Source organism: Microcaecilia unicolor, chromosome 5 (genome assembly GCF_901765095.1).
Source record: "Microcaecilia unicolor chromosome 5, aMicUni1.1, whole genome shotgun sequence".
NCBI classification, from domain to species: Eukaryota; Metazoa; Chordata; class Amphibia; order Gymnophiona; family Siphonopidae; genus Microcaecilia; species Microcaecilia unicolor.
Window position 1 is genome coordinate 185,081,594 of NC_044035.1, and position 14,173 is coordinate 185,095,766.

Below are 14,173 nucleotides of genomic sequence, written 5' to 3' on the forward strand. Positions count from 1 at the left end.
CTGGGAGAAGGGTGGGGCGAGGAGAATATGGATTGGGCTCCTGAGGAGAGAGAGGCAGAGAGTGAGCCTTGCCCTATGGAGGTGACTGAACCGGAGAACACCCTGGAAGAGCCGATGGACTTTTCAGCTCTGGCTCAGCGAAAGCCAAGGAAGTAGCGGGGCCAAGTCGGGTCAAGCGGGAGGAGGTCAGGTAGGAGTATGACTGACCAAGAGAGTGGGACCCTAGGCTTTGAGCCCGCGCAAAGCCATTACTGAACTGTGTTTTGAAAGCCTGGCTAAACTGAGCTGTGTTTTGAAAGCTTGGCTAGAACTGAACTGTGTTTTTGAAAGCCTGGCTAAACTGAACTGTATTTTTGAAAGCTTGGCTAGATCTGAACTGTGTTTTGAAAGCCTAGCTGGACTGAGCTATGTTTTTGAAGCTTGGCTAGAACTGAACTGTGTTTTTGAAAGCCTGGCTAAATTGAGCTGTGTTTTGCAAGCTTGGCTAGAACTGAACTGTGTTTTGAAAGCCTGGCTAAACTGAGCAGTGGGGTAAAGCTTGGCTAAAAGTGAACTGTGTTTTGGGAAAACCCCGCTACACTGAACAAGGTTTTTTTTTTTTGCTGCAACTCTCCCCCAGGAGGGAGGGAGAGGAAGCAGTTGTGGAAGCCTGGACTGGGCAACTAACCGGCTTGAAAAAGGTGAATGATAACTGTGCTTTGTTTTTGTGTTTTGGTGCCACAACCGAGGGAAGGAGGGAAGCCCTCCTAGGCAATAAAAAGAGTCATTGTTTCTGAGGGAAAAGGGAGCAGTACTGAAAGGGGTTCTTCAGGCTGTGGAGAGCTGCAACCGCTGAGAAAAGAGGATCCACTTTACAATATCAAATTGAGAGAGTATCCTAACCGGACTATTTGAAGAACCCACTGGTCGGAGGTTATGAGAGGCCACCTTTGGTGAAAAAATTTTAACCTCCCTCCGATTAGCAAGCCGTCCAGCATGGACACTTTTACAGCAGCTATGCTCAACTAGAGCCAGTCAAAAGCCCCTCCCTTGCTTTTGCTGGGGAGCTCCAGGGGCCTGCCTTGGTGCACGCTGTTGACGAGAACGAGCGCGCTGGGGATGAGCCTGAGAAGGCTGTCGAGAAGGAGGATTGTACCTACGCTTGTTATAAGCATAGGGAGCATTCTTCCTTCCCTGGAATAATCGTCTACCTGATGAGGTAGTAGAAGAAGGCCCCCAGCGGGAGACATTTTCCATAGCGGTTTCCCGCTGAGTGATCTGATCAACCACTTGTTCGACTTTCTCACCAAAAATATTATCCCCCCGGCAAGGAACATCCGCAATCCGCTGCTGGACTCGATTGTCCAGGTCAGAGGCACGCAGCCATGAGAGTCTGCGCATCACTATACCTTGGGCAGCGTTTCTGGATGCAACTTCAAAAGAATCGTAAGCACCCCTGGACAGGAATTTATGACACGCCTTCTGCTGCCTGGCCACCTCCTGAAAAGGCTTTGCCTGTTCCAGAGGGAGCTTATCAACCAAGTCCGCCAGTTGCTTCACCGTGTTCCTCAAGTGAATGCTCGTGTAGAGCTGGTAAGACTGAATTTTGGCCACGAGCACAGAGGCCTGATACGCCTTTCTCCCAAAAGAGTCCAGGCTTCTAGATTCTCTCCCCAGGGGCGACTTCATCAGCTCAGGTTCTCTGTGAATCCGATATTGGGACTCAGCTTTCTTGGGAATGGTGGGATTACTTAGTGGTTTCATCCAGTTCCGCTTAAGAGTCTCCTTGAGCACATTATGCAAAGGAACCATGGATGACTCCTTAGTTGGCGAAGGATAGTCAAGGACCTTGAGCATCTCAGTCCTGGGCTCATCCTCAGATACCACAGGGAAGGGAATAGCCACAGACATTTCCCGGACAAATGAAGAGAAAGACTCTCAGGGGGAGAAAGCTTTCTTTCTGGAGAAGGAGTAGGATCAGAGGGAAGACCACAAGACTCCTCAGAAGAGAAATACCTGGGATCTTGCCCTTCATCCCACGAGGCATCCCCATCAATATCGGAGAAGAGTTCCTTAACTGCAGTCCGAAACCGGGCCCATCTCGACGCCGAGGAGCTATGAACTCGATGGCAGTGTCAAGAAGTCGACTCCCATGCCGGTGGCGATGAAGCTCCCTCAAGCGATGATGACGGGGAGTCGACCTGGGTGGCAGCCGAGGCCAATACCGCAGGCGGCATCGGCGTCAGAGACCTCACCACAGGCGGAGAGCCAGCTGCCGCTTCCATCGACGGAACGGAGGGTGCAAGCACCCCCGGTACCGGAGCAGACTGTCGCAGTAACTCTTCCAGAAGACCTGGAAGAATGGCTCGGATGCGCTCATCCAGAGTCGCTGTCGAGGAAAGCCACGGGGTCGGTGCACGAATCAGCGTCAGAACCTGTGGAGGTTGAGGAGGCGGTACCGGGCTGCCCGAAGACCGACGCACCGACACCTCTTGAATGGAGGGTGAGCGTTCCTCCCGGCGTCGCCTCTTCACGAGTGCTGAATCCTTCGACACCCCGTAGCTCCTGGTACTGTGCTTGGAAGGAGACTGATGGCGATGCTTCTTCGCCTTCACTCAATGCAAGTAATTGATACTCCTCGGTACCGACGAGGAAGTTGTGGAATCCACACGCCACCTCGGGGTCAGGTCCGAGAGTGGTCGGTCCTAGTGGGCCTGCACAGCAGGAGTCTTTGAGACAGGTGGAGGCCCACTTGACGGCTCACTGCTCCCAGCATGTGGTGGTCTCCGGACAGCCATTACCTGTGCTTCTGAAGTCGATGCCATCTCTGGTGCCAATATCGACGACGCTGGCCTCGGTACCGATGTCGACGCCAAGGAACCGGATGAAGCTCCGAAAAGTCGGTCTCGAAGAGCTTGTCTCGATGCCTGTGTCCGCTTTTTCAAGCTAAGACACAACTTACATGCATCTGGGCGATGGTCGGGCCCAAGGCACTGAAGACACCACGCATGGGGGTCGGTACCCGAGATAGTCCGGTTGCACCGAGTACACTTCTTGAAGCTGCTGGGAGTCCTCGATGACATGGACGGAAAATAGCGGCGGTGAGATCAAAATTTGCGATTGTGCCCAAAAGAGCACATAAAAGAGAAACCGCGTACGCGCGGCCTAAGAGGGCCGCGGCGGAAGCGAAAGGAAACTTTAGAGGGCAAAAACTAAGAAGGTAAGGATTCTTTTTTTTTTTTAAACTTTAAAAGGCAAGGTAGGAAGAAAAACTCGAAGAAACTCGAAGAAAACCGGAGAAACACTCCAGAAAACGGCGGAAGGCTCTCTGAAGGGGACAGAAGAGACGCAAATCGCTGCCTCTATTACAAAAGTACATAAGTACATAAGCACTGCCATACTGGGAAAAGACCAAGGGTCCATCAAGCCCAGCATCCTGTTTCCGACAGCGGCCAATCCAGGCTTCAAGAACCTGGCAACCCCCCCCCCCAAAAAAAAAAAATGAATAATGTTCTATGGACTTTTCCCTCAGGAATCTGTCCAAACCCCCTTTAAATTCCATAAGGCCAGCTGCTGTCACTACATTCTCCGGCAACGAGTTCCAGAGTCTAACTACACGCTGAGTAAAGAAAAACTTTTTCCTATTTGTTTTAAATCTACCATATTCTAGCTTCATCTTGTGTCCCCTGGTTTTGTTGTTGTTTGAAAGTGTAAACAAATGCTTCACATCTGTCCGCTCTACTCGCTCATTATCTTGTAGACTTCTATCATATCACCCCTCAGCCGCCTTTTCTCCATGCTGAAGAGCCCTAACCTTCTCAGCCTTTCCTCATAGGGAAGTCGTTTCATTCCCTTTATCATTTTCGTCGCCCTTCTCTGCACCTTTTCTAATTCCTTTATATCTTTTTTGAGATGCGGCGACCAGAATTGGACACAATACTCGAGGTGTGGTCGCACCATGGAGCGATACAACGGCATTATACCATCCTCGTGTTTGTTTTCCATCCTTTTCCTAATAATACTCAACATTCTGTGTGCTTTCTTAGCCGCGGCAGCACACTGGGCAGACGTTTTTAACATCTTATCAACGATGACTCCCATATCCCTTTCTAGGTCCGTAACTCCTAACGTGGAACCTTGCATGACATAGCTGTAATTCGGGTTCCTCTTACCCACATGCATCACTTTGCACTTGTCAACATTGAACTTCATCTGCCACTTGGATGCCCAATCCCCCAGTCTCGCGAGGTCCTCCTGTAATCTTTCACACTGCTCCTGCGACTTGACGACCCTGAATAATTTTGTGTCATCTGCGAATTTAATTACCTCACTAGTTAATCCCATCTCTAGGTCATTTATAAATATGTTAAAAAGCAGCGGTCCCAACACAGACCCCTGCGGGACCCCACTAACTACCCTTCTCCACTGAGAATACTGACCATTCAACCCTACTTTTTGCTTCCTATCTTTCAACCAGCTCTTAATACATAGTAATACCCTACCTCTGATACCATGACTCTCCAGTTTCCTCAGGAGTCTTTCATGAGGCACTTTGTCAAATGCCTTTTGAAAATCACCGTAGAAAAAAGGTAACTGAGCGGGTCTCTCGCGCGACGGGCAGGAAGACTGCCGCGCATGCGTGGTCCAAGCACCCCGTGTGCCAGAAGGTTCTCTCAAAGCTTTGAAGACTTTTTGCTTTGAAAAATTCTGTTGTGGGGGCCGCCGTGGACACCGACCCAATCGTGAGAACAAGCAGCCTGCTTGTCCTCGGAGAAAATAACTTTACAGCAGCAACTGAGAATTATGAGCAAAGCCTCTGTGAACAGGTTATGAACAGGCTATGAACAGGTTAAAGAATCACTGAGAAGCTAAATAATAAGAATTATAAGAATTATACAGAATGTGAATCTCATGTCAGCCTGCCCTTTTGGTGGAGACACAGGCAGATATGGAGTCATAACAAAGATATGTGTGGCAAGAGAATACTGTAATGCAAGAGGAAAAATTTGCTGTTGACCATGGAAGCAGATAATGAAGGAGACATAACTTTAGTTGCTGGGAAGATGGTTTTTGCAAAGTAGGATAACCTTACTGACCTTACTTATTATAAACAAATATGTTATGAAGAACTTTGCTTCTGTAAAGATATAATTTGCTAGAATGGGCTGGAATATGAGAGAAATGCTGATTTTGTACTTCTAATACTAGCCTATGAGAGAAATGCTGACTTTGTACTTCCAATACTAGCCTATGAGAGAAAAGAGTATATAAAAGGATAATTATGGAGAGAGGCAACCAGAGAGCTAATGTCAGAGGTCACGTTTGTGTTCCGGTTGTTGTCTCATATGAGAATTAATTATATTATGTAGTCTAATTGTATTCCTGATTGGTAAGTGTAATAAATTACTGATTATTCTTATATTACAATAGCCTTCTGTGTTTTTCTGTCTCTCCACCTGGTGGTGTTAGGACCATATTCCCTGAAGTTACAGGTAACTAGTACCTTTATACCTGAGAGAGGGCAGATAAACATTTTGGTAGCAGAGGATTTTATCCTACCCCGCATGCTGATAGAAGTGGAAATCCCTCTTCTAAATTGTTAGCAACTTTTGCTTTTTTTTTTTAGCTAAATTGTCATTCAATTTTATTTTTAATTCTTATACCTTACTACAGATAAAGTGTATCCGCCTTGGGGCGAGACTAAATTTTGAAGTGTCTTTAATTATACTTGTACCCGCTTACTGATGCGGTATCCTCCTGTGGCAAGACTAAATTTTTGACGTCTTTCTTTATAATTCTATCCGTCTACTGACGTGATATCTGTCTATGGATGAGACTAAAAAATATTTTTATTTACTATAGTATTCATCTAAGGACGTGATATCCGCTTTCTAGCGAGACTAAACATGATACTGTTAATAGGTAAGAAATTGACTTCACTGTTAACAAGAAAATTTACTGTTTTGTGATTAAGCTAAGGGTCCACAAGAAAATTTACTGTTTTGTGGTTAAGCTAAGGGGTCATAAGTTTTGTCTGGGATGCCAATGAAACTGCCTCTTAAGGTTATTTGGGTTTGGAGAACATCCAAGGTCTACTGCAAGACTCTTGGGTAAGGCCACTCAGAGATTACATCCAGTCTCATTCGCAGGAGTATTGGATAGCCGTTCTGCACTTGGGGTTCAGATTGATTGGTACATCGGGTGGTAAGTAACATAATTTTTGTTTTGCATACTTAACTGGTAAGGTATAGATATTATCATGACCTCCCATTGCCCTCCTCCGCCGCTGGCACCTACAGCGCCAGAGACTCCACCGCCATATAAGAACCCTTGTCCACGTTCTACTACAGTTATGACCTGCGGCACTGCAGTGGGTTATTCGCAGTTATACCCTGAGATCCCTGTAGAACCCTTACCCACTGATGGGTCTGTTGCACCCGTCTTAGAGAACAAATCATATTAGCAAAGCCCCCATATTGGAGTGGAGGAGTGGCCTAGTGGTTAGGGTGGTGGACTCTGGTCCTGGGGAACTGAGGAACTGAGTTTGATTCCCACTTCAGGCACAGCTCCTTGTGACTCTGGGCAAGTCACTTAACCCTCCATTGCCCCAGGTACAAATAAGTACCTGTATATGTAAGCCACATTGAGCCTGCCATGAGTGGGAAAGCGCGGGGTACAAATTTAACTAAAATAAATATGTCCAGATTCCGAGCAATGTGAACCTTACTCCGATTCCCACTAATCATGTGGCGCAGACTCCTTCTGAGCTGAATTCAGGTTCGGACCCTGAGACCTGTATTGAACAATTACACTTGAAGGACAAAATCACTTCTGGAGCCTTCACCAAAACATCCCTGGATAACCCAGGTTCCATAAATGGGTCTGAGATTCCTGTAGTCCCAGCCCTATCACTTACTAGTGATTCGTCAGACAAAGAGCACCTTTTCGCTGCTCAGAAACAGAGGGGCCAGGCTTTTGATCAGGCACAAACTGTGGTCTCACACACTGACCACGATCTTACCCTGTCGGGGTTTCCCAGAAACCTTGGCCAGAAATGAAAGAACATATTCTACACCATTGCAGGACCTTTGTGAAAAATAACTCAAATAAGGCCAAAGACATGCAGAAATTACAAGCACATCTGATGTCTTTGCAAATACAGTGAATTAAAAGCCAGACATGTAATAATTCTAGCATCGACTCTACTCCAAGTTCTTAGTAGGAGTTCTAGCTCCACTTCTACTTGCAGTTCCACCTCTAGTTCTAATGTAAGCACAGATCTAAGCATTGATTCTGACCCCAATACCCTGTACCCATATACAATGTATATGAATGGTAATGGTAGAGGACAGAATAGGGGAGATTATCGAGGGAATTTCCAGGACAGAAGGAACTGGAATTCTCCATATCCCTGAGGCAGGCAGAGACAGAGAGGCTTTCCTACCCGCGACAGTTATTCCCGTGATTATAGTACCCAATCCAGCCCTTTACGTCGACCAGCCATACGATGTTGGCAATGCAATAAATTTGGCCATTATGCCTATGAATGCAGAAAAGGCTCTTGTAATGGCAGAGGCCATAATAATGGGGGGGGGGGGGGGTATCGTAACCCCCCCCCCCCCCGCGCCAGTCCTTTCCCCTTTGTTGTCATGATTGTTATTTTTATACTTTTTGGCATTTGATGTCTTCATAAATAGAGCAGATAAAAGGACAGAAATCTAATCATTCCAGTACCAGCAATAGCCCCCGTTCAAGCCCCAGCCAGAGTTCTCCTAATAGTGGCATTAGCCCTACTCCTACCTCTAGCTCCTGAACTGAAACAGAATTGGAAGCCGCTTTCTTCCCTGATTCTGATACATTTACACCTCCTCCGCTGGAAGCCACCACTCTACCGGCACCTCCTCCATTTAATAATTTAACCTGCTTCGAAGCTACTAAATTCAGGAGAAGAAGATCAGTTAGGGGAAATTTTTGAAAGAGACAGAGAATTTTTCAGTTCCCAGGGCATGATGGAAATTGCTATGGGTTTCTCATTGTAGGCCCATTAGTTATTGTTACTAAGAATAATTGTTTGTGCCCTGGAGAATTGGTACACTTTTGGCTGATCTCATATAAGATATTAGATAGAGATTGGCACCCTTGGTTCTTCTATAGGCAAAGAGGAGATAGTTTTGAGCTGTTTGAAACTGTTCACACACAAACCCACTGGGGGGGCCATCCCTTTACCGCTCCCATTCTGTTTTTCATTTTCTGTTGTTGGTCAGTAGTGTCCATCGATCCTGAACCTATTGAGCTTGGAAAGGTCTATGCAGAAGACTGGGTCCTAATCAAGGTCATCAAGAGGGAAAATTGGGCTTCACCTCGCTGGGACGGTCCATACCAAGTACTCCTGAGTACCCCCACGGCTGTACAAATAGTTGAACGAAGTACCTGGGTACACCTATCGCACTGCAAGAAAGTAACAGAACCAGGAGCTGAGATTAACCAACCAGAGTAGACCAACTTCTTGAAAGGGTAAGCCCAGCTGCAAAGGGGAGGTGCTTCAATAGGAACCCTCGTCTCAAACCAGGTGAAGAAAACAACAACCCGTGAGAATTTAGGGTCGAAATGGAGGCCTTAACATCTGATCCAGATGACCCACATAAACAATTGACTGAGACAATAGTGTGGAGTCCCTTCAGATGACTGGAAAAGAGGAGAGCAATCAGGACCTTGACCAACAGACAGATCACCATCAGGTTGGTCCTAGGAACCATCTGTGGTATCCTTTTTATCATCCTCCTGTTTCAGGTTATGCACACAGTCCACAGGACACCAAATCCTGGAGACCAGGAAAGGAATCATTCCCAAGACCACTACAATTGGATGCTGGAGGACTTCACTCTAGACTGATGCTGAGTTACTGCAGCCCAAGTACTCCACAACTCATCTACTACCCTTGACATCATATCTCCAGTGACATATCGTTATCAGCCCGGTGACCTGGTGTACTGCAAGAATTTTACACACAAAGTTTGAACTGCTCCTGGGAACAATTTGTGATATAATTCCATTTTTTTAAAGAGACATATCAGTGTTCCACAGTTCCGATGTTACAAGATCTTTCTGCAACAGCCATGTCTAAGAGACACTAATATACAACTTACTGTATTTGGACTCTTGTTTGCTTTGTTATTTCAGATATTTTGGGAAGGGAATTGTATTAATATGATTTTATTACTACGGTTTACCACTCATAGTTTGAATTTGTAGATGTGCCAAAGGAGGGCTGCCAGACCACTAACACAGCACCTGATGGGAGCATAACCAAGGCATTGGAAGGACTTATAACTCTTTCCAATAAACTTGCAGAAAATTCTGGTATCGATTCATCCTGGATAGGATGGTTGGACATTGCCTTTGAAAAATGGAAGAACTTCTTTTTGTCTGGACTGACCACAATCATTGTTGTTATTTCTATTTTTATACTTTTTGGCTGTTGTATTATACCCTGTGTTAGAAGATTAGTAGAACGCTTAATTGAAACTGCCTTGAGCCAGCAAGATCCTATCGGACAATATGTGTTATACGAAAGAATGCTTCATAATGTTGCACCTGAACATGCTGAAATTCATGCTGATTTTGAATATCTAAATATTTATGTTAATGAACATGCATGATCACCAAATACTAATGGGTAACTTAATCAGACCATGGGTGAGTGTTTTAAAGGGTTCCACCTACACCTTATTGTCTTGCTACACAATACTTGCTGACCTGAACATGTGTACCCTGGAGGAAAGGAGAAACAGGGGTGATATGATACAGACATTCAAATATTTGATAGTTATTAATCCGCAAACGAACCTTTTCCAGAGATATGAAGGCAGTAGAACAAGAGGACATGAAATGAGATTGAAGGGGAGCAGACTCAAGAAAAATGTCAGGAAGTATTTCTTCACGGAGAGAGTGGTGGATGCTTGGAATGCCCTCCCGCGGGAGGTGGTGGAGATGAAAACGGTAACGGAATTCAAACATGCATGGGATAAACATAAAGGAATCCTGTTCAGAAGGAATGGATCCTCAGGAGCTTAACCGAGATTGGATAGCAGAGCCGGTAGTGGGAGGCGGGGCTGGAGGTTGGGAGGCGGGGATAGTGCTGGGCAGACTTATACGGTCTGTGCCAGAGCCAGTGGTGGGAGGCGGGACTGGAGGTTGGGAGGCAGGGATAGTGCTGGGCAGACTTATACGGTCTGTGCCAGACCTGGTGGTGGGAGGCAGGGATAGTGCTGGGCAGACTTATATGGCCTGTGCCACAGCCGATGGTGGGAAACAGAGATAGTGCTGGGCAGACTTATACGGTCTGTGCCAGAGCCGGTGGTGGGAAGCGGGGATAGTGCTGGGCAGACTTATATGGTCTGTGCCAGAGCCGGTGGTTGGGAGGCGGGGCTGGTAGTTGAGAGGCGGGGATAGTGCTGGGCAGACTTATACGGTCTGTGCCCTGAAGAGCATAGGTACAAATCAAAGTAGGGTATACACAAAATGTAGCACACATGAGTTGTCTTGTTGGGCAGACTGGATGGACCGTGCAGGTCTTTTTCTGCCGTCATCTACTATGTTACTATGTTACCCTCTATCTTACACATCCTAGCCACTGTACCTGTTAGGGTTTCAAAGCTGGAACTAGGTTTGTGAGCCTTTGGACCACTGCCGAGGAGTGGCAGTGGCAGGCAAAACCACCCCACACTGCAGGCAAGGCAGAACTCTGATAAACCATTAGGTTTTACCTGCACATGGCCACCTTTCACCAGGAGTTGAGCCCCTGGCTGCAGGCAGCCGGCAGGACTTATAGGACAGGGCAGGAACAGGATCCCACCAAGGCAACACAGGGACTGAGGGTCAGAGGGGAAAGGAATATACAGGGACATCAAGGCAGGGAAAGGATAAGCTAAAGGACAGGACAGAAAGCTGCAAGCAGCCACAAAAACAGGAAACAAAACACTGAATAGCAAGACACAGAACTGAAAGCTGCAGAGCAGCCACAAAGACACAAACAGACAAAGGCTAAACACAAAACTATAACCCAGAGACTGGACTAGCAAACAAACAGCAACCTAATCTAACTACCCACTGACTAACTAAAACAGACAAGAATCAAGGCAAGGAACCAGACTGAGCAGAAGTGCAAACAGCACCCCAAGAAACCTTAGGGCCTTAGGCGATGCAAAGGCAAAGCAGAAAGATTTCAGAATGCCTAATAAGCCCAGCAGCAGCTGAGGCTCAGATGCAGCAATCACCAGGCAACTACGGGAGCTGTGCAGGTTCAAACAAAAAGAGCAAGTCTGGCAGTCTGGAAGATCCGGACCAGACTGGGCTGAAATCTGGAGCGGGTGACAATAACCAGACAGTTCATTGCAGCCACCAGGTCTGGCCACCAGGTGGTGAGAAGAAGGAGAGCACGAAACATGGGCACAACTGTGACTCTCACAATTATAGTACACTAGTGTCTCTCCTATTTACTGTCCACCTCCTAGTGCTCATGCAATTGCCTAGCCATAACAGGGTAAGTCAGGACCGAGTCTTTTCCCCTACTACGGAATTCTCAGGCCTGCAACCTAAGACATCCTGGAATTGGAGCACTAATCATCTGCTTGCTGAGAACACGCAGATCCTAAGGTGTGCATATTCACCTAGAGATAAGACTAGGTGGCATACAAAAAACACTGGTAACTCCCAACTTTGGTGAAGGTCTTGCTTACGAAGACCTTCAAGGGAGGAACTGTTTATATGGGACATGCAGGTGATGAACCATAAAATAACTTTACAGCAGTAACTGAGAATTATGAGCAAAGTCTCTGTGAACAGGCTATGAACAGGTTAAAGAATCACTGAGAAGCTAAATAATAAGAATTATACAGAATGTGAATCTCATGTCAGCCTGCCCTTCTGTTGGAGACACAGGCAGATATGGAGTCATAACAAAGATATGTGTGGCAAGAGAATAGTGTAATGTAAGAGGAAAAATTTGCTGTTGACCATGGAAGCAGATAATGAAGGAGACATAACTTTAGTTGCTGGGAAGATGGTTTTGCAAAGTAGGATAACCTTACTGATCTAAAACAAAAAAAACAAAAAGGCACACAACTGCTTACAAAACAGTAGATGAAAAACAACAAAGCAGTGGAATCAAATGTATTTATTGGAACAATACCCGACGTGGCCACGTTTCGCCCTCAGGCTGCGTCAGGGGTATAAACTATTAAAAACAAACAAAACACAAGTATAAAAACATGTATAACCATACATATTAACAATGTCATAAGCATGATTCAACTAATAAAAGGCAATTATATAAAAAAGAGATTCAACATATATAAAACAATCCTTTAAGAGTTCTAAAAAAACATGTATAGACATACATGATATCATCTGTAAAACAAATATTTATAATTATCATTAAAATCATACATCACATAAAATATTTTATCAGAACATCTACAATTACTCATATCACATTTATAACTCTCAATAAAAAATGTTAAGATCATACAATTAGAATCAAAACATTTCAATGAAGAGGGGAAGAAATTTCTTTATACATACCTATCAAAAGTGTATGTAAATATATCATACACACTAGTAGTTCCAAAATCTAGTTCTACACAGATATAAAAACAAAAGATAAAAATTAAAGATAAAAATATCATCAGACAAGAAGTATATCCAAATGTGCACAAAACCTTTAAAAGACTCTAGACATTCTAGTTTCTCCACTGATATTCTTAACACAAAACCAAAAAACCTCCTTAGAAATAAATAACCAGTCCACATTACTGCTAGAGGCAGGAAGCAGTTCACTAAATAAAAGACTTCTCACAAAAATATAACAACAGAGGAAGCACTGCAAGCACTCAATCTTCAAAACAACATCTAGTAGGTCTCCATCAGATCACAGCTAGACTCCCTACATATTCCAAAGATGTGCAAGATGAACAGAAATAAAGCAAACACTTACCCACTTATCTGCTACTTCCAACTAAACTGATATGCATTAGCATTACTAGCTTCTGAGACCCATGACTCATATAGCATCATCATAAGGTTAAAGGTCATCTCCAAGCACATTGCAAGTATCTTAAAGGGCCAGATAGCTATTTTACATTGGAGAGCCAGATTTTAAAATAAACAGTGCTTAATTGTGAAATGTTCATAAAGATTACAAAACTGATGATCTAAATCAATAAAAGCTTACAAATGGGTATAAACACAATGCTTTCAAAACCGAAAACTCTAGGAATAAGTAATGTCCACATTACTGCTAAGGCAGGTAACAGTTCACTGAATGAAAAATTTCTCACAAAAATGTAACAGCAGAGAGAGCACTGCAAGCACTCAATCTTTAAAAACAACATCTAGTACGTTTCAATGAGATCACAACTAGACTCCCTACATATTCCAAAGGTGTGCAAGATCAACAGAGATAAAGCAAACACTTACCCATTTATCTGCTACTTCCAACTGAACTGATATGTATTAGCATTACTAGCTTCTGTGAGACCCATGGCTCATATAGCATCATCATGAGGTTAAAGGTCATCTCTAAGCACATTGCAAGTATCTTAAAGGGCCAGATAGATATTTTACATTTGAGAGCCAGGTTTAAAATAAACAGTGTTTAATTGTAAAATGTTCATAAAAATGGTGATCTAAATTAATAAAAGCATATCTAAACAAATGGCTTTATCATAGAAAAACCGAGTAGTCACTCTCTTGATTTAACCCATATGGTTTCACTGTATTAAATTTAAAAATAAGCCTCTGTTCTGCCTTTAACAGCAATTTGTTGACATCTCCACCTCTCCAATGTGTTTTGATTCTCAATAATACAAGAAATCTCAATTCTTCAAAGGAGTGCATAAAATCATGCATATGTTCTACCAGTGGTTTTTCAAACATCTTGTTTTTTATGGCACTCTTATGTTCTGCAATACGTTTGTTGAATATACGTACTGTTTTACCAATATATACAAGTCCACAAGGGCAAATAATTGCATAGACAACCTGAGATGTTCAATGCTTCATCTTGTGGGATACTTGTGTAGAGAGACTCGACGTCAAATGTAACTAAAATAATATTGTTATGAACCGGACCCAATTCGTCCAAAATATTAATAATGTGCGTCGAGTCCCTCACATAATAATATTCCTGATAAGA